At 46.0% G+C, this 27,379-nt stretch overlaps 3 non-coding genes across 3 annotated transcripts; 2 read left to right on the top strand and 1 right to left on the bottom strand.

Moving 5' to 3' along the window:
- Window positions 1-401: 401 nt before the first annotated feature.
- Trnav-aac (transfer RNA valine (anticodon AAC)) lies at window positions 402-474 on the bottom strand. Its single transcript has one exon. It is a non-coding gene; the product is annotated as a tRNA-Val (tRNA).
- An 18,410-nt stretch (window positions 475-18,884) lies between these two features.
- On the top strand, window positions 18,885-18,957 carry Trnav-aac (transfer RNA valine (anticodon AAC)). Its single transcript has one exon. It is a non-coding gene; the product is annotated as a tRNA-Val (tRNA).
- A 7,845-nt stretch (window positions 18,958-26,802) lies between these two features.
- On the top strand, window positions 26,803-26,875 carry Trnav-aac (transfer RNA valine (anticodon AAC)). The gene has a single exon. It is a non-coding gene; the product is annotated as a tRNA-Val (tRNA).
- Window positions 26,876-27,379: the final 504 nt, after the last annotated feature.

Below are 27,379 nucleotides of genomic sequence, written 5' to 3'. Positions count from 1 at the left end.
CATAGGGTCCCCCGGTGGAGGCAGTATTTACAAGAGGAGCGTTAAAGGTGGGGCACATCGAAAACCATTTCTACACTACTTGGGCGATTACCTGCAATTCTTGCACCTGAGAAGCAGCGCCTGTCGAGGTCACTCCGCCGGTTCGAGGTAACTGCATGGGGCGCAAGATTTTCGTATTCTGCACCTGGCCATGACGCCCACAAAAACGGCCAAATGACGTCTTCTCCTTTAGCCTGTACTGCGGCGTGGAATTTAGTTTTAGTTTCGCTCCTTAGTCCTAAGCTGTACTTGTAAGAAACAGCACACTGGAAACAATCTTCTCAACGTGACCGAACGTAAGCTGCCTTCTGTATAGGGGAAAAACAATGTTACAACGGAAACAAAAATTTAAAAAAGAGCAGTGTGCCTGCCAGGGATCGAACCTGGGACCTTCCGCGTGTTAGGCGGATGTGATAACCACTACACCACAAGCACAGCCGTTCCGCCTCCCTCGCTAAATAAAACATGAGCCGACGCTCGCAGCATTGGCCTACTTTTGCGACCGGTCGAGGGGAGGCGCCGTATTTTTTGCCCTCGGAGGAAGCCCGTCGCCGCTGTAGACTCCCGGAAACATAACTCGTTTGTTCGCATGTAGCTTACTCCCTCTGGAGGCGACTGTGGAAATGGAAGCAGCTCAGCAGTGCTCAGGTTTGTACCATGAAGTCCAAAGCAGCTCTAGCACTCATGACAAAGAAAAGTATTTGCGCCCTTTTCTAATACCATTCGTTCGGTGTCACTTTGTTTATTGCGCCCCAGCATTACGTTAGAGGATTGAGTCGGAATTTTGAAGTACATGAAAGGAAAATGACTGTATTAAAAAGAGCCGTGAAATATTACCAGCAAAACACCTACAGAAATCCAAAAAATTGTAAACTAATGCCTCACCACTTTTATGCCTCTTCTCGGTTTCAGCAACGTTACGTTTCCTTGGTGGCACTGTAGGAACAGGTCAAGACAGTCCAATGAAAAATATTCCCAGGCCATCTCCACTAACGTGAAATCTGGGGAGGGGCGAAGCATGCAGTGTATAAATGTATTCTTGGTGCCTTGGCGTGTTTGCCCACAAAGATGAAACCGCCGGGGGGGGAGATGTATACAGAATTGCTGTAAAAGTAATGTCTTTGAAGCGCGAAGTATTCTAGTGTGAGGCGTTGGAAAACGGGTGTCCCGGTGTATTCTTTTAGTGCGCTGTTTCCCCACGGTGAAGAAACGTTCTAGAGAGGGGAGTTGAAAAACGCGTTTCCCGGGGTGTTCTTTTAGTACCCGTTACATTCTAGCGCGAGGTGTCGGAAAACTAGGGTCCCAGCGTTTTAGTACCGTGACTACTCAGACGATGACGACAGGAGACGCCGGTAGCCCGAGCATCTAAGGGGCTTCGACCCTAAAAGAAACGGCGAGAGCTTTGCAGTGTGGTTCGTTACGCGCAGTTTTTCGTCTCACAGCGTAACACCAAGTCCCCCAACACGTTGTACTGTCCTTTCATTTGTCTTTTTTCACGTTTCAGGTAATCGTTTAAGGACGCTGGATTAGATAGACTTTGTGATTTCATTAGTTTATTATCGTTTTTATTTTCAGAATTTATTACCTTTATTGTGTTGTTGCTTAGTAGTAGCGTGATGCCGTTGAATGAGACCTTTGCAGTTTTGTTACATCGCTTAACGATTTTATTTTTGTTTAAAGCTTCCTGATACAAGGGATGGTCGCCTGACTTGGTCATCAATACTCAAATGGCGTGGCTTTTCACTTGGGTTGATTATATTTTTGTTTTTTTTCTGCTTTCTGATTCTTATAATGAGGTGCATTCAGGCTATTATAACTATTAAATGCCTACGCTTCAAATGTTCCCCATCCCTCTGCAGACTCAAGTCGTTCCACTGTTCGTGTTGGGTACTCGGCAAATAATGTTATGGTATAAATAATTACCTTGGGAGGAAATGAATTCGGGCCAGTAACAACGCAGTGGCTAGAAGTCTCACAGGATACATACAATTGCGTGGAATATTTAGCATGGCTTCGAAAGCCTATTTTAGGGGTTAAATGAACCCATAAGTTCAAGAGAATCTCACCTGAGAGTACCCGGGCATCAGACATATTGATTGGGCCTGTAAACGTGCCGGCATGTAACTTTTCGTGTATACTTTTCACGCACTGAATCTCTGTGGCGATTTCCATGCTGCTGTACTTCTCTTATGTGTAATAATTGTTTTTTTTTATCTTTTCCTTCTTGTTCTTGCTATTTACTTGCCATTTTCCTTTAGGAGAGGCCGGCTGAATTTTCACCTGACCAACATAAATGCTTGCTCAGTGAAAAAGGTAACGCATATATCATTCACTCACGTCAATACCTGCAGCCTGTGTAAAAACTTTGATGAAATTATTGCCCTATTTTGTACCTTACATCATTTTAGTTTTGTCTTTTGGAAGTTTCGGAAGCGGCGTAATATCCAATCTCAAATACACAGGACCAGGGTTTGACGGAGTGCTCCCGTATCGATTAAAATATTAGGGAACCACGTTTACCCTCCCTTAAGTCATACGGCAAACTGTATGTTTAAGAAGGTACATTTCTTGACAATTTAAGAGTAAACAAAATTACTCCCGTGTTAAAGAGTAGTGACGCTGAAGTTGTTCCAAACTATAGGCCAATTTAAATTTTTTTCTGTTTCAGTAAAACTGTGGAAATGTTATTCGATCGCGCTTAAAAATAAATTTCACCAAATTTAGCCTTCTCTCCCCATATATGTTTGGTTCTCTTCCAGGATTTTTGACAGAACTTGCCCTAAATTTCTTTCCAGATACCATAAAACCTGCATTAGAAACGGGCGATTTTTCCAGGGCTATCTTTGTAGGTTTTACTAAAGCATTCGATACGACAAACTAACATTCTTCTTTACAAAACTGGATGTACTTGCAATTCGGGGTCGTCCTTTGTCGTTAATCCGTAGTTACTTAGCAAATAAGTCCAGGTCATGGAAATTAACGGTTTCCTTTCACAACCCAAATTATCAATTGAAGGTGCCCGGAAGATTCCATACTAGCGCTCCGACGATTCTAGTATATATTCGTAAGTGCACCAGTAGGCCCTGATCTCAAATTTTATGAGCATATTACTATGGTATGGGAGAAAATCGGTTTTCGATTAAAAGTAACCATCAAAACGTGACGGTACTTTCACTGCAGTAGAACGGATAATTAGGGTAGTTGCTAGCTGTCCATGTTGAAGGGGGAAGCGCTCCCACAACACGGATGAAAGTAGAAAAAACAGAGACGACACGGCGCTAACTCATAACTATTTGTTTATTGAAAAGAAGTATATATTTTTGTTCCTTTTCAATAAACAAATAGTTGCGAGTTGGCGCCGTGTCGGCTCTGTTTTTTTTTACTATCATCCCTGTTGTGGGAGCGCGTCCACCTTCAAGAGGTACTTTCACGTCACATAATGATGCCCTTATATTGCTCCTTTATACACAGATGCTAAAAAATTCTGTCTTTCGTAATGGAAAAATGCGTACTTAACCCCGATGTCCCAGTGACAACACCTGATCGAGACAAGCCGCAAGACTAATTACCTTCAACGACCATTTCTAGCAAGCAAATGCAATCTTGATGTCTCACAATGTACTACCTTTACACCCCGTTCTTCAAGAAAAACTGCGTAAAATTTTGACTGTAACTTAACAAATAGAGTTTCATATACAGCCCAAGGGAATCAAACCTGCTCAACCTCCACCACACAGGGTTCTTTAAAAATAACAATCTATTTGTTCTTAAGATAAAAACTAATTACGGAAAATGAGCGCTTTAGTTCATGAGAATTAAATTTTGGAATCAACTACCTACGACGTCAAAGCTTCTATCTCATCCCCTTCATTTATCAAACGCCATCTCGTTAGCATAACACTTGGTTAATCGTCAGCACCATCAACGCTCCTTAAATTTGTGTATATTGTTTACGGTTGTTCCTCTATTTTAATTAAATAAATGTTGTTAATATGTTTTGCTTATCCTTTGCCTTGTGTGATTCTTTTTCTTCATAGTATATCTATGAAGCAAATTTCTATTTTCTCGCCATATTTTGTCATTCATAGTGTGTAAGCAAGATCGTATACCTAAATTTATTGTGTTTTATTTACCCCATTGTTCCTACCAGGGAAAATTTGAACCCTTCATGTGTTTAATATATTAATAGGATGTCACCCTTAAACTGTCACAGCTGTGAGACCTCCAATAGTTTTAAGTGGAGAAATAAATTGAAATGAACACCACCACAGTCTCCTGTTGGAAGTGTTCGTGTGAGATCAGAAACACGACACACACAAGGTGACCAGCCGCGCTTGGCTTCAACATGGCCGACCACAGCTCCCGATGCAAAGCTCGGGGCTGGGAAGCACTAAGTCCCGTCATGGAGGGCCTTCCAGCCGCCAAACATTAAACAATAACGGCCTAGTTAGCCGGCATTTCTGCGTGAAACTGTGGACATGTAGAGAGGAGTGAAAGAATGGAGCGCTACGGAAAATGGGCCGAAGATGTATTAGAGGGAGGAAGAGGAGACCAATCATAAATAAACGAATACCCGTAGGGAAAAAATGGAATCGAAAACGCCGTTGGGAATGTAGCGGGCATTGTGAAGTGCAATATAACAAAGAATAAAAATTAAGAAAGCCTGCACTAGCGAGTACGACGGAGGTAGCGAAGCTGTACACAACCTTCACGACCATCATGACGGTTTATTCCACGATTCCAGCCGAATTGATTTTTGGCTGCCGCAACACCCTTACTGCATCTTTTTTGCTATAAGTGTGAGCTTCCTTCATTTTTTTTTGGCAGCGATAATCATTGAACATTACCTTGGAGGGGCGTACGCTATGACGTCTATTTCTCGTTCCAAGCAAAAGTTGCCATGATTACGGAGAACGCTGGAGTTTTTTTTTTTTTTTTGTGGCCAATCTTGGCCAATTGCCTTAAGTGGGTAGGTTTGGCTTGACAAAAGTGCACCGGAGACGCTGGGCGGTCGCCGCCAGCCACGCATTTACGAGTGCTCCGCATTTTTGTTGTTTTTTAACTGCCGGGCGGTCGCCGCGAGGCACGCGCTCACGTGCGCTCGGTATTTTCTTGGTATTTTTAAAGACGAACACAAAAATACCGATTTGCTGAACAGCTTTGCTGTTAAAATGGCTGCGATAACACTGAGAACAGGGCCAGGCATTTCAGGTTTAGAGAAAGTTCTTTCAGAAGGAGGAGCTTTGTAGGAAAGTACAACCAAAATTAACGCGAAATGTGGTCTGTAAAAACAAAACGCAAGCCATTGCACACGTTTTGTTTGAAGGTTATAGCACCCATCTTGGTCCATGCGAGGGAGATTAGCTTCGGGATCGGTCATTCCAGCGGAGTTCCCCCGCTTGAGTCCAGAGCATCAAGACCGGCACGTGACGATAGTCTGGGTCCCACTCCTCCCTCGCGGGCAACCAGTTCGCCTTCAAAACGGCCCGCCAAGCATGGTAAATTGGGCGCAGCCATACCCAACCACAATTTTGTCCTTGCGGAACATTGGCCAACATTAGAGGCTAGAACGAAGGGCCACACCAAACCCCACAATAAGGTAGGGTCACCGCCACACGACAACAATAAGGTGCAAACAAGTCTCCTCATTTTGCTTACTACAAACCAAGAAGTTCTTTCAGCCGGTCCGACGCCACATGCCGTTCTATAATCATATTTACCGCAATAGAACCTCCGCAGAATTCCGGCTCCCTGCACCAAATAGTCTAAAAACGTAGTCAAAACCCGTCCCTGCCGCTTCCATAACATCACACCCAAGCATTGCAAAACAGAGCAGTTCAGTGCACACCTGGCCGACCAAGTCATGCTGATTGACAAGGCAGAACGCGTGAAGACAACGCTCGGACTTCTGGACGATGAAGCCGCACCCACGCAAAAATAAGCTCCATAAAAGTTTTCCCCTTCCTCTGTGGTCGAGTTCCGGCGCGACTTGATGTGTGAATTTAATCTTACAGTTTTGCTGTTAATTTAGACCCATTGGAAGACTAGATGTTGTGCGCCGACCTTCAGGCGCTACTGGGTCTCTAAACATCGCTCATAAACATGTTGAAGCGCTGTTTTTGTTGGTTCGCCGACGGCATCGTTTTTTTTTTGTTTTTTTCGTACCCACAGTAGACATTTCGACATGGTTTTTACCATGTCGAAATTCAGGCGCACAAAACTGATCGCTGTATTTGCATGCTCCAGGCGGTCAATGTTTGTACACAGTGGGCGTAGTTTCTCTGACCAACCATTTGACTGGTTTCCTCTTTTGAATGCTTCTGCGTGTTTAGTCGGAATGTTATGTTTTTGTGGCTACCATAATCTTTATGTATTATTTTGTTCTGATTGACCATGTGCCGTACTCGTACTGTGGCTGTGTTTATGCGTGATTACGGAACAATTGGTGTAGAATTGTGGTTAAGGTACTTGCTTGTCACCGCGAGTACATAGGTTGGATTCCCATGACTGCTGCGGTATACCTTTTCAATTAAGGAAAGGAATATTTTGCGGCCATCTGCTCGCATTAGAAGGTGCATAACACTTTCGGTTTAAAATGCAAACACTTGCTGTCTCTTTATTGATCCTTCCCAAATTCGGCCAAATGATTATATACTGTTGCGAACCTTGCGTTATCATTCCTTTACTTTAGTTTTGTTTCCAGCATTTTGCCACGCCCGGCTGCCTTATTTGTGTTGAAGCGCGGGTTTTCCCCCTTTCCTAAGTAGGCCGCGCAGGCTATCTTATTTGGCAGGGAGATTGTTTTGCCCGGCGGCCAGTAGGGTAGAACGTTGTTCTTTGATCTCCAGTGTTCTCGATCTAATCCGATGGCTCAAGAAAGAAAAAAAAGTTGCGGTGACATCTACGTTTAGTTCTTAAGATGTTCGACGCGATAGCGTTACATAGACGCCGAAGGAGCGCTTTCGAATGGAGTTGCTGCATTTACGATTTGTGCTTTCCAAGCACTAAGGTCAGACACGAGTGCAGTAATTGCTTCAACAGTTTTTAATCGCCGTGCCACAGGACAGACAGACGGCACCCATGCTTGTGGGGCTTACAATATGGGAGTGAAATGTTGTGGCTGATTGGTGGCGGTGAATTTCAGGGAGAAAGCGACCGTGTCAGTGGTTCACTGTGCTTGCTCTTTCATGTCGTGGCCGGTATAAACATTGTGGATTTTGCTTAGAGGGAGGTTGAAAAAACACTTTCGTTCAGTAAGAAACAGTGGGATAACATCGTGGATTTTGCTTTGAGGGAGATTGAAAAAACACCTTCGTTCAGTAAGAAACAGTGGGAGTGTGTGCAGAGGGCGACCTTAAGTCCAGAGCCCCGGATGCAGCAACTTGTTCCCTGCCCCCTCAGGTTAATCTTGACGTAACGAGCTGGTGCAGGCTGCCTCCCATTTCTCCACAGAAATAGAATGTGCAATGTCTAAGTTGTTCTCCCCTGAGCATTCCCTTGGAAGTGACTGGGTTGCGTGGAAGTTAGTGCATCTTTACCGCATTTAGCACAGTTCTCATTTCCCGTCGGATGTTTCCTACCAAGCATCTTCATGCAAATAGATTTGTGAATATATAGATTGGTTTGCATCCAGCGCACGTTTACGATTATTCAGCCTTAGAGCCCTTTGTGGCACGCGAAGAATCGTGTTCGTAGGGTATAGAAACAGGAGACATTATCCGCATTTTTCGTGGAGGCGAGAGTGGCAGACGTGGACGCAAGGAGCGTGGTATGTGATTACGCGTGCTTCTTGGTCAGCAACTTCGGTTCCTTCGAGATCCTCCCGTACGGGTGCCCATGTAATTTCAACATCTTTCATTGGAGATGGGAGAATTTTTCGGGAGAGCTTAGGTAATCTGTTTATGTTTGAAATGCTTTAATGACAGCCTCTGATGATATTTGTACTTCTATTTGATAATTTCGTTAATTGGATTGCAAAGAGGATGGCTACAATCTTCGCTTCTTCCGTTCATGTGTGGGGGGTATGGTCATGCAGTCAGCAAGATTTCCAGGGTAGTCTGCTGCGAAGATTGCTTCCTGAGTACGTTGGTGCGTTCGAGGTGGGTGTATGTGCATTGTCTTGGGATTTTAATGGAAGTAATTTTATCCTGCTTTCTCATCTGTCTTTGTTTAGATTTGGATGCAGTGATTTCGGTTGGGAAGTTCTTCTGAGGATTCACTTGATCGCTAACATGGACATTATGGCGTCCAAAGGGGCAAGGGGGGGGGGGCAGTGTCTTTAATTTGACAGTTCTTCCCGAATTTTGTTTTGTACAGCCGCTTCCTGTCGTGTATGCTGTCCTGATGAAGTCGTTTTTTTGGTTTTCTCTGGTGAGGGTACGTTTGCGGTGTGGCGGGATCCCAGTAAAAAAAGGCGACAAAAACTTGCTGTAGTTTTCAGTATTTTCGAGCGTGGTACTGTCATCTTGACTTATTCTTGTCGTGTCGTGCTTCTGATGTTCTGTCACGCGTTGTATTCGTTTTCAGTTCTGTAGCGCCGAATTCTTGTTTTGTCGTAATCCTGAAGTTCCATCAGTAGCTGCACAGTTTGAATATCATTGCCCATTGTGAAGAGTAGCGTAACTGGCAGTTATGTTATGACTGCAGGAATTTATGTCGTTGAGAAAATTGACCGTGTCGTTACGACAGAATTGTGTTTCGTAACAACCGATGGCTTTGTCATAACAACAGCACTTCTCTTGTCACAACAATGATTTTTCTCGTACGACAGGAATTCTTGTCAGGTTTTTGTGGTATTCCTGTTGTGATTTTAGACTAGAATGTGCAATATCCGGCTCATAATGAGTGCCTGTTTGAGTCTTATCGTTTCCTCTGTCACTCTTGCTGTTCCCCTGATTATGCGTTTTACAATGTGGCCTAATTTGTGATTTTTTGTATTTTTGGCGACCGTGAGACCGGCTCTGAATCTTCACAGTAGAGCCATGCCGTGGGTTGTTGCATCTATGTCTCGGGGAAGACGTTCTTAAATAGTTTTAGGTGGTTTTTTTTTTCTTCCTAGCTTGTTGCGTCACAGGCAACATAGCGGTGACATGCCCGCGAAAAATTCGAAAAGTAAATTAAAGTAGTGTAATTAAGCGCTATGCACTGGGGTTTATATTTTACTAGGACACATTTTATGTCGTCTCTGCTCATAATCTAATCATTTCTTGGTTTTTGAGAGGCTACCGATAATCGTCTGCCCCTGTGTCTGTTAAGTGACACAATTTTGTTACGGACATTATATACGATAGGATAGCCACTTTGGTGTGATGGCGTCAGTTGCGGGCACGGCTGACGATGGCCTTCCGAGGATTCCATCACCGACCGAGCGTAGAATTATCGTGACTGCGCAGGCTGCTGAATTCGAGTGCCTTTTCTTTCTTCTCGCCGTACTATCATTGTACTTCCTCCCAGATTTCCGCTGGTGCAGCACTTATTCCTGATTCAGGCGCTCTTTCGCATCTGCCTGTCTCAGTCGTAGCTTCCGGATGGCAACGATGACTCATTTCCGCGGACACCTGATGAACACGGCTGATAGCGGACGTCTAGGAAGCGCGGGAAAATAAAAAAAAGGAGCCTAATAACGCTATCGCGTTAATAAAGCAGCAAGAAAAACGCTTTCAGGGCAAACGCTGTGGCCTTCCATTAGCCCACGATCGCTTGTGCACGTCAGTTCGTTGACTGCTTCTACACCGCTTGCGTGTATTTACGTTTATTGTAGAGCACAAGTTTGCCCAATCAACGATTAATTTTACAAAAACTTCGTTTTCTTCTTCCCGTCAGGACACTACTATGTTATGTGTATTAAAAAATAGGCTGGACGCATTACTGCTGCGAAGTGCTGCAATGAGCATTAGAACAATTTTGAAAGTAATCGTGATTTACCCATGATCTTGGTAAACTGGTAGGGCGTTGTTGTCGTGTTTAAATTACTGATGAGTGGAGTCTCTTATATATCGACAGCTTTTAGGAGAAAAAAATTCTTGAAATTGTTACACGTTAGCATTTCTACGTCGCTTTTCCGTTTCACCGCCATTACGGTCTCTGGGGGGCATTCAAGAAACTTGGCAACCGAGACGAAGTCTTTTATAAAAAAAATTAATCGGGAGAGCGAGATGTATTAGGTGGACCTTCGCAGTTTATTTACAGAATTTCTGGTTTTTAATTACACTGTTTCTAGTTTCTTTCGAATCACAATACACACAGATCAAGCTAGCATTAGCAAAATGGGATGGCTTTTGGTTTCATCTGGTTAGACCTGCATGGTTCGTGTTTCTTTGTTTCCTTCTGCATATGATACGCAGTTACACAATTCTCGATATTAAATGTCTGAACATCGCCGATTACGCATCTTCCCCTTCACTTAGGGGTTACCGGTGAATAATGCCTACGCGTCCCATGCTTCGACCCACTCGTCAAATGCCCCGGTCGCAAACAACCGTAAACAAGCTTGTTTATGTGTACTTCCCTCATGTTTGTTCCTCGCTTACGCCTCCGTTTTTTCCCATGACACGCTGCATTTCCCCTGATTCAACGGAACAGCTTATGACACACAGATAACAAGTGTTCGCCCTTAAATAACACTAAGGCCACGGCAAGGCAAATGCGAGCGCCTCGGCGTTTATAATTGCCTCTGTCGCAATGCTCCGGTCCCCGACGGAGCGCGCGTGCCAAGAATGGACAATGTGTGCCGCGATTAAATGACCATGCGTATGCGAGCCCGCCCGTCGCACCTTTACACCTATAGAGGCTTTCGGGAAACCCTGCATCCCCGTCGCTTTTCCACCGAAGTCAATCTGGCCGTTTTTCCACTGAGTTTTTCCTGGCCCAGTACAGAAGTGGTTCCCGAACCTCGCTGCCCTCAGATGACTCGAAACATTGTACCCCCGCCGTTACCGTAGCCACGCGCACTGGCTACCCCTCTAGTACACAGAAGCGGGTTTAGTCAAGTCCATTCTTTAATTAATTAATTGTAGGGTTTAACGCGCCGATGCAACGCAGGCGATGAGGCGCACCGTAGTGGAGGGCTCCGGATTAATTTTGACCACCTGGGGATCTTTAACGTGCGCCGAAATCTCGTACACACGGGCGTTTTTGCTTTTCGCCTCCATCATAAAAGCGGCACGCGGCCGGGAATCGAACCCGCGACCTCGTGCTCAGCAGCGCAACGCCTTAGCCACTGAGCCACCGCGGCGGGTAAGTCCATTCTGTCCCCGTCTCCGCTATTACGGTGTACACAGAGCGGATGCGTGTTAAGGTGCACTTATGCGTTACGAAAGAGGCAGCGAATGGCGCTAAATGGGCTGATTGTCTTGTCGGGTACTTCTTTTTTTTTTCATTTTGTCGGGTACCCACAGAGATGACACTGTGCGCCACTGAAAGGCCGGTACGAGTGAGAGAGGTCGCCGGTGAGTACAGAGAGTGATTACGTGCTAAACACCAACACAGCCACCTTGGAGGGGGAGGGGGGGGGGGGGGCAATTGCAGCGTCAGAAAAAATAGCCGGCTGGGTTTGTGGGAAAGAAATGCAGTATAGGGAAATACGTCAATGTTTGAAGATGAACGAGCGCCGTATCAGAGTTTACGAAACGACATAACACAAACGCTGTCATTTACTCACAGAAATTAGTATTTCTACGTGAGTGTGTAAAACTGACGGTGTATTAGAAACTTGCGAGTGCGCGACAGAAAGCCAAAAGAACAGAACCTACGGACAGCTAGAGATTTAAACAGTTACAAGATAAACTGTTACAATTTAAATTGTTTACACCAGGACAAATTCAGCCTCGCTTTTGAGCATGTGATGAAATTCAATATGCGCGACGCGTTTTTGTTACCCACTAGTATCACCAATAAGAAATAAGTGAGAGACCCCTCCCAGAATATAATAAACTAACCACGACATTAAAATCGAACTTTTTCCACAACCACTAACGTTTATCCGTGCTTCGAACACTCATTAAATGTTGCATTCCCCGATCGCCGAGCAAATTTACGTCTGAATTCATTTTCGCTGAAGACAGCATCCGATTAGAACATCCTCCATGCCGCGTATTCCAAACGCTTCGCTGCACAGAGCACCCACGGGATATGTCTGTTCGCGCTATGGACAACGGTAATTGAACGTGGTCATTGGTTGTGCCCCTATCCTAAAGGGACCTAAAACATACCAAATTACTATTATTAACCGAAACGACGCGTAGATTTGAGTTAAGAAACATAATAAATTAAGAAAAAAAAAACGAACAGTGGGTTCGCTTTAGCAGGCGCTCGAAAGAACAGGGCGCGCAGTGACATCACATATGTCACGTGGTTGCTCTGTGCAGCGAAGCGTGTCGACGCACGCCTCCCGGTCTCCATTGCCAGCACGCCTGATCCTGTTTCATTTAAAACGGCCATAGCTTGCCTTGTATAACTTACCCCATCCTCTCTGTAACGCCCTCCGGGCGGCCGAGAGTAATCAAACAAATAAATAAAAATAAATAAACAAACCCCATCCACAAGTCTACAAAGTTACTAAACTGCGCCCGTGCAAGTAGACAAGGGAAAACCAAGCGATGCCGGCCACGTTTCTGTCAAGTTTTCAGGAACCACTCCCTCACCGATCCACCGCAAACCGCCCACGACAGCTGAGGGCAAGAACCCAGGCCGTGAGTGTCTCGTATTTACAGTTCTTCTTCAACGGCTACTTCATTATTTAGCGTTTGGGAACCGCCTGAGCCATTCCGCGCGTGAGAGAATGTCCGGCATTTAGACCGATCACAGCTGTTCTCAACCTTGACAGCGTTTAGTGTTGTGCAAGTCAATGGCACCGCAACGCGGAAATTTAAGCTATCAGTTCACGTATCGCATCATTTGCGGCAAATTCCCGCTTTATTAGATGGGAGCTATTTGTTGTTGCCTCCGATAACGATGGTGGGCTGGGAGCCTGGAGCCGCTGCCAAAGATAGAGGAGGAAGAGAGTGAGTGCGCTTGTGTGGCAACTTCGTTCCCACGGTGTCTCTTGACCTCAGTTCACGTGGTCGATGTGTGTAAACTGCTCAGCGAAGCCAATTCCTATTACCACGACACAGAACACGCAGAGTACGGGCGCAAATTGTTATCCCTCGATTAAACGGCGGACGCATATAAGTACCGCGAAGCACGCAATGAAGCCATGGCGGTAAGTATGCCTGGGCTAAGTGGGATACACGTCATTAATGCGTCGTAAGTGCGGCGTTATAGGGGAGTTTGTCACTCATGAAGGAAATGGGCACACAAGGAAAAGAGGACACATAGACTAATGCCACGCGGCGCTACTAACTGATTCATTTTCACTGTAACGAGCACGGTTTTACGCGAACAAAGAAAGCGAAAGAAAAAAAGATGGCAAGGAGGTGAAAGAGAGCGACATGTTAAATGCCCGCGGTAAAAAAGCGCACGTGCATGATGCGGCTGAATGTTATCATACAAAATCAAAGCTCCTTCGTCTAACGGTGAAGATGGTCGAAATGCCAAGCTTTTTGCCGCGGGAAACCGAGTCGAATTAAAGACCAATCTAGTGAGGGGGGGGGGAGATAAAAAACGTTTATTGTGAGAGCATTTACGGTGTTCTTGTAGGAGTGGGCCCCACTTCACAGGAATCCATGAGCTGTCTTAGCACCAGCCCCCTCTCGGTGAGCAGGAGCTGGTCCGAGAGGCAGGGGCTGGACAGCAGTGTCTCCCACTGCTCTTGAGGATTTGAAATGCGTAGAAGGGGTGGTGGGTGCATGTTTTAGATGCGAAGCATCTCATGCTCGGGGCGGTGTCACTCCCTCCCTTGTTGTTGTCCGCCGTCCGCACTCTACCGCGCATGCGCGTCTCTTCAGCCCTGTCAGCGTTTCGCCTGATGTCAGCGCAGTCCACTATAAATAAAAGAAATAGTTAGGCGGCGCCCGGTTTCGAAACCACGACTCTCTGGCCGCAACGGGAGGTACGTGGCGCTCTTCCCGCTGCGCTACAAACCGAGACAGGAGCATGTGCCACGAACGCGCCTTATGTCCTTCAGTCATTCAAACTGCGTCAGGAAGCTATATACTGATACAACAAAGGCATACGAAGCTGAATATCAACGGAAACGACGAACTGAAAACTATAGAGGAGGATGTTGAATTTCCCGTGGGAAAGCTGTGGCGGGAAGCGCCACGCGCCTTGAAGCTCAACCAGAGAAAAAAACGAAGAGGGCGGGCAGCGGGGTAGGGGCGTGAGCACACAATAAAGAAAGACGAGAACCATGAGGTTGGTTGGTTGGATCCGGAAGTGTTTGATCAGGTAACACGGGTGTCCGTCTCTTCGCTGTTTCTACATTTCTCTACATTTCTATACATTTCTCTGTCTCTACATGGGGGTTCACACTACGTTCCCATTCGTGCTCTGATAAATGAAACAACATAACGGCATCACAATGGAACCTACACGGAACCCCCATGATGCTTCGCATCCTCCTCATGGTTCCCCACCGGAAGATGATGTAATTTTTTTTCGACACTAGCATAATATGTCGTAGTGTACAAGGTTCTTGGCAGTATTTGCATTCTCTTGGGTACTGGGTGGGGGATATCCGGTGAAGCCTAATTGGATGCGGGAAGGTGTTAGTTTGTAGGAGTCTAAGTGTTGTTTCTTGAGATTTCATGATGTTTGGGTAAGTAGCGGGAAAGTCCGTCGATTAAGCTTGTAATGTTGTATTATTTCGTGGTATGTTAGAAGAGGTACAGGTTTCTCCACATCCTCCCAGGCCTGGTCAGCAAGTTCTCGGGCCTTTTGGCGGGAAAATTCGTTGCCCTTCATGGAAGCATGTGCAGGCGTCCATACAATCCTTACTTTTCTGTCAGGGAATTTGCTTGAGAGCATGCGGTGCGTTGCTGGTGCCCCCCAACCCGACCTGAAGCTCCTGCAAGCTTCCTGGGAGTCTGTTACGGCCACCGTGGCTTCCATCTGTGTGAGGGCCAGTGCCACAGCTAGCTCCTCCGCTTCTTTGGTTGATACGGTTATTAGGGTGGCACTGACAAGGAGCTCTGTCTTTGTGGTGAGTACCACTGTCTTTGATCTTCTACCACGGATTGTGGCTGCATCCGTGTATACCGCTTCCGGGAGGGTGCCGTATTTCTTGTCTAAGGCTTTCGCTCTAGCTTTTCGACGACCGGAGTGGTGAACTGGGTGCATGTTCTTTGGCAGTAGTTTGGATAAGATATTATGCCACCACCGCTCAGGAAGCTGCTTGTTCGGCTTCACGTCTGGGGAGCTCCATTTGATTCTTTTCAACAGTTTTTGGTCGGTTTTTGTCATTGCAAGCCGCGCTTTCTGGCTGGAGAGGTGGCCCTCTATGAGCTCGTCCACCGCGTTGTGCAGACCCATGCGTAGGACCCTATCGGTTGACGTGCTCATGGGGATCCCAAGGGCTTGCTTCGTAGCTTTACGGATGAGGGTGTTAAGTTTTTCCGTATCTGTCTTCGTTAGAGTCATGTAGGGCATTGCGTATGTTAGCCTCGATAGAACAAAGGCCTGGACAAGACGGATGGTGAGAGATTCTAGTGAGGGATTCGTTCGTTGCCGTGTGCCCATGACGACAACCAGCAATGCGCTGACTGGTGGTCACGATGCATCCACTCTGTGCACCTTCGTCTAACGCCAAAATGAAATGCGCCAAAGCCAACTTTCCCTAATGAAGATGATGATGGTGGCCTTGAAGTGTGTGGCCCGTACCCACTCGGGTGGATTGAACAGGGAAGTTGTGTTGACTATGCACCCGCGCTCGATGTGTATTTGTGGAAACCCATTGTTCAAGTTTGCTCTCTTGCAGTGCTGTTTGGGCGCAACAATTTGGATTTTGGAATTGAAGACATTGGCTGTCGAGCAGAGAATAGTTCGCGTTTTAACCCTTTCACTTCGCCCACGGTCATCGTAGCAGTCGGAGAAAGTTGGCTTCCTTGCAGTGCGTTTTCGCGTAAAGTCACCATCAGTAAGGCAAAGAAAGCTACGCTTTAAAACTGCAGTTATTTCTTTTTAGATGGCTGCCTAAACATTGCTGCGTTAACGCATTTGTCATTCGATCTATAGATCTTCTGCGGGCTTCGACAACCTCTCTAATTAACTAATCAGAGAGTCGCGGTACAGCTGACCTTATTGAAATGTGGCCTGAACGCAGAGTGCCTGCAATGGGTGCCCAGATACCCGTTAGTGATTTTTTTGACGCTGTTCCTGTGTTCCCTTAGCCTGTGTTTTATGAACCACCCGGATTGTCCCATAATTGCGTGCCCCGGCCACATAGCAAAAAAATCGCCTACATGGCACCTTCGGGACAAATACGAACAATTTTCGCTTCGTTTGACATGTTTCATCAACTCAAACAATTTTTCGGGAGTGGAGAAGCCTGCGTCGACATGGCCGTCTTGTCTCATTTTCTACAGATTGTGCCAAATGGCGCGCAGGAACGGCACGATGGGGCATTCAACTTTTCCTTTTATTTCTCGCTTGGTCCCCCTTGTAATTGCTTACGAAGTTCATCAGCGAGAAAAGCTAGAGGGAATGAAGAGCATCAAACAGATTTTACGAGATCCGTCTGTTTTGGGAAACAATCGTGCGTGACGTGCCCGCTAGATTTCGTCAGAGCATAAGTAAGGCAGTGCCTGCCGATCCCCTGTTGTGTTGGTGTCGCTTGGGGTGACAGCAAAAGCAATATAGTCTTCTGGGGACGTGCATAATCCGGCAATCAATCCCGCCAAACATGATTTATAGAAAAGGAGAGTATGAGGTTGAGGAAGTTACTTTGCTATTCACTCGCAGTTTCATGCGCCAACTGAAAGGAGACAAGAGTGTGCCGGAAATGGAACAGAACACTTAGAAGACGTTGAAGCGTTGACCTTAGCATCTTTAAAAATGAATTGACCGCTTTGACACCTAGGCTTTCAGAATGTGCGTAGGATCTCGACAAGGTGCGTCCCCGGACATCTAGCCTATTACCTAGTGTCGATGTGCAGGAGGATTCGATTTATATCCAGAAAATTCATTCATATATGGTTTGCATAGACCCCAATTAGGCAACGTGTCTATCGTTTACAAAGACCGGCCGCGGACCGGTATGTTTTGGTGAATTTTTTTTGTTCTCTTTGAATGTAGCTCAGATAGTTTCGCGTATACAGTAGGGAGTGCCCTTTATATTTCCAGCATTCCCGCCCCTTTGTGTTATCACATGAGACTCGAGGGAACGTTCTATGACTACACTCTAACTCAGTCTTTCCTCCTTAGTCTGTGATGTTTGTTGGATGTATGATCGGGGTAGCCAGAAGCTGATTTTGCCTTTTCGGTCGCCGCCCTCGAAGGTAACAAAACAAGGATCACCAGGCAATGCTTTTCAGCAATGCTCTTGCGAAGACTTGTTTGTATGCCGTGGACTAGGGATTTCAAACGCAGAAGAAAGCTGCTTGTTGCATCACATTCCTTCTTGCGTCTACCATTGATACATTTCGTAAGTAGCTTAAAGAAAGGGCAGGAGTTGTTCCAAGCGGAAAGAAAAAAGGAAAATTTAAGCGCGTCATCCTGCTTTACTCGTTAGGGCATTTCGCGAAATTTGAAGAACATGGGACTACACGACAATGTTCACGTAGTGTTCTTCGTTCCCAACAAACTGTTGGGACAAATAAACCAGGTCAGACAAGCCGAAGACAGGAACAAAAAAACGTTATATTATAATTATCCCCGCCCCGACTTTGGTAATTATTCTGAACGCACCATATGTACCCGATTTCATTACAGGCAGTTTGTAGGAAAATTCGAGTGTTCCATAAAAAAATAGGCATTCATTCTGGGGACTGTGAGATTATCGAATCAGCCACAAGAATTACTTTGAATGACAAATGAGTTAGCAATGATACCAGGCCGTTCCAAAAACGATTGGTGCAAGTTTTATCAAAACATTCAACTACACCATGCACAGGCAGCTTTTTGCGCCGGCAATATTCCTTCTCGCGTACTTTGCCCATCGCTTTCTGGTTTTTAGTGTTTTTTAGCTCCGTCCCCTTTCACGTTTTCTTCCTTTCACTGGGTTTCTTCCGAAGTGAAATAGGGCAACTAAAAGCAAAAAATAAACGAGTTGTTACCAGCGCCAGGTCCTGTCTCTTTCTTATGGGCTTCTTTCCTCCTGTTATATATGTTCATTTTTTTACTCTGACAAGTGGTCCATACAAACATTATCCGCCTGTCCCTTGGCATTGAATCCTACAGATGGATTCTACCCTTACATTTCTTAGTTTAAAAATTTTCTGTGGCAGCTGCCGTGATGATGACGCGCACAAACATAAAACAATTGAAGGCCTTCAGATGAGCCAATCATTGTGTTTTTATCACCGTAGATTCCCTGAAAAGTTGAGTCTTCGCGTAGTTAACAAGCCAATTTATATTTGTTTCTAACTTGTCCTAATTTGGTTTCCTAGAGTTACATTGTACGTTTAATGATTTCTACGTACTTGTTTTGGTTTTGCCGCACCAACACTTTCCCGTTGTGCAATGCAAGGCAGCCGTAAATGAAGGAAAGCGAGACAGAATACAAAAGGAAGAGCCTCCTAGTTTCCAAGGCGTTCGCGTGGTAGTAGTTTCCTTGTGAAGTTCCAGCGCCGCTGAGCAGACCTCATTTTTATATTAGTCTTAACAAGGAGCCAGATACACGCGGACGAGGGCACCCGTTTTTTAAGCAGAGAACACGGCGTACGGCCACGAATGCGAAACCGCTTGTAAATGTAGGTCAGCGCTACGAAGATCAATCGTTGCTTCATTCCAGCCGCGGCAGAACAGCTGTGCTTGTGGTGTAGTGGTTATCACATCCGCCTAACACGCGGAAGGTCCCAGGTTCGATCCCTGGCAGGCACACGACTGTTTTTTTTTATTTTCCTTGTTAGTGAGAATGGCGCATCTGCGCCTACCATTTTGTGAAGGTTGCTAAGAATGCGGTTTCGGAGGCGTCACTTAGGAATAGGTGGAGGAAAGCGGCATGTAATGAGAAGAAGCTAACCAGAAGCTACGCCCTCTAGGCTCTTGCTAATCCTACCTGAACAGAGGAAGTGGAATAAGAGATGAATAAAAGCTAAAGGGAGGATATGCACAGGCATATATATACACGTACACTGGACGATGAGGCATAACATCATGGGTCAATGGCCTCAGTACGACTCAGCGTTCAGCTTTAAAATGGGGACAGGCTATCTGTGAGTTTCGTCTAAAGGCAACCGCATCACATGTATTCGTCCATAAGCAGAAGTATTGTGGAAAATAACAGTGGAACTATATGTATGTCTACTGGCAGGACCATTAATCGTTTTTTCCGTTAAATTGGCAGTACAGGGAAAACAGTGGAACTATAGGATTAATGTTTTTATGATGGGCCGTCGCGTTACGGCTCAACGTGTGTTATGGGGAAACGCCGCGGTCCGACAATTTTCCTTCACTTTGAAAACTGTCTTACAGCGGAGCTTTGCCGCGCCACAACGAGGAGTAGCGCTATGAGTGAAGGCGCATTACAACGGAGCGTCGTGATGAGACTACGGCTAAAAGTGTGTTATTTCGCAGTTACGGAAATGTGCACAATGTATGGACACTTGTTATGTTGCGCTGAGACATATTAAGGTTATGTTCACAGCTGTCGGTCAGCTTGTTTTCTTTCGTGGGGCTCAAGCTTATTGCGAACTGGGGCACTGTTTCCTTTACTTACAAGCAGAAGGTTTGTTTTAATATCTGCAAAGACTTGAGAGATTGCCAACGCTGTTGCTGCTGCTTCGGGTGGGACTCGGACTAGTTTCATCTGTCTGCTACACAATATAGACGTTCTTGGAATCTGCACGTCGATAAGTGAGTATAGCTAATAACATTCCTAAGTTCTTAGAAGCAACATTGTTGACACACGTACGCGAAATCATGGGCAGATATTTCCTATAAACAAGGACCTGAGCAGGCTCATACTTGTGATGATGATTATGACGACTAATTGCTTATTCGACGAACTAGAAAATAATTATTCAGCTAGACGAATGTGTTAATCGACGAGTTCTCTCATCATTTATTTCTGGCAAATTTTGGTCTTGAAAAAAATTGCAATTGCAGTTATAAAGAAAGGTTCATTCCACGCTGCACTCTTGATACGAACGAGGTGCGTATTTGAAGGCAGACGTAAGATTCCAAAAATAAGCTGAGATGATTGCTCTCGTTCTGAGCAGTAAACTATGCAAACAATTCCGTCATAATTTGCCTAACAAGGGTACTATTAGGGTGTTAAATTTTAATAAATCTGCTTGGTTCTAAACGAAATCATAATAGTTCGGAAGTGTAGTGCGCGTACCATTGAATGCACTTGTGTCAATGATTTCAGATATTCTGCTCTAGACATGTTCATGCGCTGTAGAGGTGCAGGATTTCGGCATAAACAAACATGTAGTTTTCATCTCATGCAAAAGCTGCTTGATGTTAAGGGGCCAATTTACCATACCCCACGCGAATACTCATTACAAAAGGCAGCCTTTATATCATTGTCATGTCCCTAAAACAAGCCGTGGCTTATAACAGAAGATTTTTTATTCATTCTGTCTGCCACAATAGCGCCCCTTTCTCTGACGTTTGTCATAAGCCAAATAGAACGCGTGGCACTTGAATTGCGCGGAAAACAATGTGTCCATGGTGAACGTCTGATTTCCCTCCCTGGACTCTCTCACCCCTTTGCATAAACATTAGCATACCTGGTCTTAACTCCAAGAAAACTCTGCCACAATTTTGCCTCCTACAACTCGCGCTTGCCCACATCAATGCCCGATATTCACATATGGCCCACATTTTTACTGACGGCTCAACTACGCCTCACGGTAGTTCTTCTGGCGTCTTCATTTCGTCGACCGGCAAAGCCTTGTCCTACCGCCTGGAACGAACAACCTCATCCACGTCTGCCGAGCTCCATGCACTTAAACAAGCCCTGCGCTACATTCTTCGGCAGCCACCAGCCGAATGGGCTATATTCACGGACTCGAAGGCGGCGTTGCAAACCTTACGGCGTGCCAGCTGCTTCAGCCTTCACGAGCATGTATCCCGTGACGTCACGTACCTGCACCATCTCGCCTACGTCGCCGGTCACCGAGTGACCCTACAATGGATTCCTGCACATTGCGGCATTCTCGGCAACGAGAAAGCGGATGAGACAGCTCGCAGAGGCCTACAGCTGCGAAATGTAAGAAAGATTTTTTTCACAAAACACGAGGCCGCGGCGCTAGCGAAGGAGCTTGCCTTAGCGGAGCGAAACCGCCTCTGGTCTTGTCCTGAAACTCGGCACCCTTTCCTGCACCATATAGACCCTGGACTCAGAATGAGGCTACCAGAGCGGATTCCACGTAAGCTTGAAACCCTTTACCACCGGTTGCGTCTCAACGCAGCGCTCACGAACTCTTACCGCCATCGCCTCAGTCTAACTGCAAACCCCTATTGCGATAATTGTGGATTGCCCGAAACAGTAGAGCACGTCCTTCTAGAGTGCCCGGCATACATCCAAGAAAGAACTCACCTCGCAGAAAAGATTGAGTGCCTCAACAACGCATCTATATCTTTGAAAGGTCTCCTTGGACCCTGGCCCTCTCCATCGTCCCAGAGAAAAGTGTTGGTTGCTTTATTTGACTATTTACACGGAATCGGCCTCGCAGAGACAATTTAGAACTTTACGTGTCAGATCGTGTGGACTTTTAAGTCACCACGCAAAGCTTCGTGTTCACTTTTCTTTTAATCTCTTCTTTTCCCATCTTTCTTCTGCCCTACTTCTTTTAGGGCCTTTACTCCCTTCTCCCCATCCCCGCAGAGTAGCATGCAGGCGGTAACATGCCGGCAAACCTCTCTGCTTTCATCTAATAAAGAGCTCTCTCTCTCTCTCTCTACAAAAAAAAAGAGCTCCACAGGCATTGGGCGTACATGAGCTAAGCTCATGGCAGAAGTTCACCATTCCCATGTGAGCGCGCTAGCTGCTCATACAAGCTTTCCTTCTTTCTCTACGAAGTTTCCCGGCTAGTGGGAACGTCGCACGCGCGAGAACGAATATCGTTTGTCAGTAAGTTTTGCCTGTTTTAATAGACATCGACTGAGTCTGTTACATTACAAATCTCTACTGGCGCCTGATAATCAGTCCACACCAGTGATGCGACTGGCCTTGTATAGGAAGGGCTGACAAGACCGGTTGAAGATGGAGACTCTAGCAGGCTGATTCAGCGCTTAACCACCGCTTTCACGCTCGAGTGAAATCTTTATCAAGAAATTTCTCACCGACACGGCCTGCACACCTGAAATGCATTGTATATTTACACTCCCCATTTGACCATAAGATGCCCATGCTGTCACACAGGTGCTCCAGCAAGCGTCACTCATCTGGTGTGGTCATTTCCGACTTTTGACAAACGCCAGATATTCACGGCTCCAAAACGTCCCCCTGACCCGCACAAGCTAACACAGATTTACTACACCAAACAGTACTTAATTCCCTCAGGAGTTGTCTGGCACGAGTAGTCCGAGCGGGGGCCTCGCTTTTCCAACTCGCGATGGACTATTTTGTATGGCCTACAATTATGATGCCTTCATGCCAATAGTGGGGCTGAACAGTACTGAACTTTCATCAACGTGGACAAGAAGTGGCTCAGGGAAATCCGAGAATTGTCCCTTTGTCCCGTGGCTTTAATCTCTCGTTTCTCTTCTCTCTTTTAGACCATCCGTTTTTCGTTACAATAAAACGTTTTGCTGCTACTTCATCTCTTTGTAGGGACATAAAATATTCATAAGAAATAAAAATTACTCTCGCGTACAAGTCCCCTTCCCCCAGTCCTGTATAGTGCTTGCAGTTATCCTTTTACTACTGCACGCCATAAGTATACCCGAACATTCTTCTTGTCCCTATGTACGAATTGCTTACCATTGCATGGATAAAGTAACACTATAATGGACGCCATACACTTTTATATTTTCTTTTAGCAAGCGTACGAGAGTTCTTTTTTCCCGTAAATATTTTTACGTCCAGTGTAAACAATGCTACCTGCGATTTGCAATGATAGTTCCAGTATTCGCTTCACATTTTTATTGCGTTTTTAATTATTCCATATACATTACAAGTAAGCTGTATTTGTGTATGTCGTTGTCCGTCTGAACTAGTCTGAGCCAATAAATCTTTCACTCTACCCTATCGCCCAAGAGGGAGAGAGAGAGGCATTTTATTGACATGAAAAAACACAGAAAGGTCGGCCTGATGGTAGTATAGGCCGACCTTTCTGTGCAATATGGTATGAATACGTTGTGTCAGCAACACTACAGGTTGGAAATATCAGCGCTGCTTGCCGTGAACTCGCAATGTAATTAACGTAAACTCCTGATTTGAAACAAATGTTGAGGCAATTACAGTATTGGAGGTAAGCTGAATCTGATTCTTCAAATTGATTTAAATTGTGCATGGATAACGAGCATACAAGGTTTTCACGCAGCGAAGTTACACTTGTTCTGATTGGTTGGGCAGGGCTGGTATGTGAGGTGATAGGGCCCACCATGCACTCTTTAATGGCTGTGATATTATGTCGTTCCCCTGTATAAGTCTCGCTGCCAAGCACTTCGTGATGCAACTATTACCCACATCAAGGTGTGTGGCTAATAGTTTGCTGTGACGGGGAGCGCAACGAGCTTCTCTAACCTCATCTAACCGCATCGAGCGTATCTAACAAGCGCATATAACCGCAACGAGCTTCTGCGCTGAATCATGCGTAGTCGTGTTGGGATTCTCCGCGACTGTTCACATTCTACCGTACCGAGTCACCAGGCGCAATGCGCGACCTTTCTTGTAATCCCGCTTCCAGGCTCATGATGAGGTGACAATCCATCGCAGTGGCAATGAACCGGAACTCGTGGGTATGTCAACACAAACTACCAACCTTCTCGGATGAAAACCCGATCATTTTGACTCCTTGCTTGTTCATAATTACCTCAAAGACAGGCCCGCCCAAGTGACTTTGAGTATATTTTACTGTAGGCTTTTCCGGTTGCCAGTCTCAACCTTGCTATAACAAAGAATTGTCTGCGCTTTGAGGGCGAATTTATAGATTTTGAAATCACAGAGCCTGCTTACATGTCCTGTTTCTTCTGACTTTTCCGTGCTGTTTTTTGAAGAAATCATGCGCGCACAACTAGACCACCGGCAACCTTTGGGGATTTCAAAAATCACCCAAACAGCACAAGCAAAGATCACAGATGTACCTGTTCGGAACTTACCCGTTGTATCTCCTGGATGCTGAACAATACTGAAGCCACTTAAGACAACCTCGCAGGTTATTTCACCCTCTCGTTCACTGTTCATATAAATACACTTCAGTATTTCAATCAGCTTAACGTTCACAAGAGAGCACTTTCTGCATACAAGCAGCTAAAATACGTTCTAGAGAACAGTGCAGCTGTTGATATAAGCGTGAATAACACAGTGAAGGCAGCGTTTCTTTCGCTATAACCGCGTTTAGGTACGAAAAAATGGTGCTTCTTGATGAAACTAGTCCGACAAAAACATTGGTGGACAATAAAATATGGCGTAAAAGAAGTGAAATTATGTTTTTAATTGCAACAAACACTTCTGTACGTAATTCAATTCCTCCCTTTACCTTAAAACATCTCCCAATGGTTCGTTCTCCTTTGAGATTGCCTTCACGCATTCCGCCCACTGTCGTAGCTTGTAAGTTGATGAAAGCTCCTACAGGAATTTTTCTTACATAACATGGCCGAGCGTGACCACAACTTGTATGAATTTGTATTTCCTGTTGCACAAAAGTAACATGGTCACAATATGTGAAATGAGTAGCTACATATTTATTTCAGCCCACTAAGACGCCCCCATAAGCTAATCGGAAAGGCGGTTTTATACTTATTCGCGGAGGAATTCTTAACATTAGGGCAGAAGGGAGCTTGTGCGTGACAGACGTAGTCATGGGCCATAAAAATCGAAGCTCAGATCTGCGAAGGAAACGGAACACAATGTTGTGTTTGTATCGTGGGGCCAGTGTTATGATTCGAATGCAGTAAAAATTGAAGCACATTAATTTTCGAGCTCAAGCAAATTTTGCTGAGTCACATGAATGGTGAGGTAAAAGGTGTATTGTGAACAGAAATTCACGGAGTTTTAGGCTTATGTTGCATTAAACATCTCCAAATTCCGCTGCCAAAGAAATTGATATCACCCGCCGCGGTGGCTCAGTGACTAAGGCGTTGCGCTGCTGAGCACGAGGTCGCGGGTTCAATTCCCGGCCGCAGCGGCCGCTTTTCTGATGGAGGCGAAAAGCAGAAACGCCTGTGCATGCGAAATTTCGGCTCACGTTAAAGATCCCCAGGTGGTCAAAATTAGTTCGTAGCCGTCCACTACTGCGCGCCGCAACGCCTGCGTTGCGTCGGCGTGTTAACCCCTGCAATCAATCAATAAAATCAAAGTAATAGATATTGTCCCGCACTCGGGTCCCAAGGAGGCAGCGAGCAAGGCATTGGCAGTAACCACATGTGCGCAGTTCCAAGAATGCGAGGCGCTCCGGTGACATCAGACGGATCAACACGGACGCTGTGGGGCGTGCACGCCGTATGTTTACCAGTAGATTTCACTTTTCCTCAAAGGGGAGCAGTTACAAAACAGCTCAAGAGCACGTCTCATTCTACATTGCAAGAGCAGCGGGCTTTGAGAAGTTTTTTTTTTCTTTTTTAACGCGACCTTGTGGGGTAGGCTGCTAAGGTCACTCGTCTGGAGGACGAGGTCTCCAGTAGAAGTTCTCTCACCGCTGACTGCCTCCATTGCGCACGCGACTACGTGCGTTGCGTCACAGGCAGCTCAACCGACTTTGCAGCACCGCAACACCCCGCAAGGTTGGCAAATGCAGTTCAGAATGCTTGACAAGGGCAGGTGGACTGACAAGCAGAGAGAAAAAAAAAGGATTGTACCTTGCAGAAATTTGCGAGCGGAAATTCTGTGATCCTGCCTAAACATCCTTCCCAGCCGCTCATCCTAAAGCAGAGTACGCAGTTATATGTGATAGCCATGCATAGTTGCTCGTAATGATCATGATAACATAGCCTCAAGTTATCAAATCAATAAAATAAGCTCTATTAGTAAACAAAACGAGGTATACATCCCATATATTTTTTCGGAGCCTTTTTTTTGCACACAAATGCAGCGCAGGGAATATATAAATTTTATGAGCAATACAAGCACTGATATAAATGCATAACGACCCTCACGGATTTTAATTGATGCCGCATATGGCCTTGTGTACGACTATGCAGCTGTACGTTGTCATGCGTAACCGACTGACTGACTGACTGATTGACCGACCGACTGAGTTCTTGTCAGTCAGTCAAGTGACGCACACTGACAGACAGACAGACAGACAGACAGACAGACATGTTTCGGGGGAAGTGGCCTAAAGGGGTAAGCGCAGGACGCCATTTTTGGGGCAGCGCTACAGGGCTGAATGGCTCGGCTCAGGTTTCTGCAGAGCGCGGCCGCTGATGGAGTCTCATTCCCATATTCGTCTCCAGAGGGAGTCAGCTACCAAGAAGCCAGTTTATTTCGGAGAAAGAGCGCTTTCGGGAGAGAAAACACGGCGCGCGGCGCGGAATGCGCAACCGGTTCTTAATGTAGGTCAGCGCTGCGAAGTTCAGTCGTTCCTTTATTATAGCCACAGCGGATCAGCCGTGCTTGTGGTGTAGTGGTTATCACATCCGCCTAACACGCGGAAGGTCCCAGGTTCGATCCCTGGCAGGCACACGATTACTTTTTATTTTCTCGCAATTTTAGCAACACAACTGTGCAAGCTTTAAGTTGCGCTGTGGAGCCTCACCAGAAGACTCAGCCGACTCAGCCCAGCCGAGCGCCCGTGAACGTGCGCCTCGTGGGGCGCGTCAGGCGTCGTCCTGACTTGGGGTCGGCTTGCGCCACGTGAGGACCTCGCAAAAAAATTCTAAGAGAACAGTTGACGTGCGTTCGGGCCTGAAGCGGGGAGCACAACCGCCGTGATCGCGAGACCGGTTGCCGCAGATTCTAGCCGGTACTCCGCGGTCGACCCGCGGTAGATGTGAAAGGCTGCGGACAAATCGATCCGGGCCTGCCAATCATGGATAACTTTCAGCGGCAAGTTCGCAAATCCATGCGAGTAGCAACAGCCGGGTACCCGACGAAGAAAGAGGGGCCGCCAGCTCTGCTGTTTCCAGCCTTGCACCACCTGTGCGAGCTACGTATTTTCTAGTAGAGATAACGTAGCTACACAGACCG

Source organism: Haemaphysalis longicornis, unplaced genomic scaffold (genome assembly GCF_048455015.1).
Source record: "Haemaphysalis longicornis isolate Haplotype H1 unplaced genomic scaffold, Haemaphysalis longicornis Haplotype H1 scaffold_3, whole genome shotgun sequence".
NCBI classification, from domain to species: Eukaryota; Metazoa; Arthropoda; class Arachnida; order Ixodida; family Ixodidae; genus Haemaphysalis; species Haemaphysalis longicornis.
The sequence above is the reverse complement of the archived record's forward strand: the minus strand, read 5'-3'. Positions and strand labels throughout refer to the sequence as shown.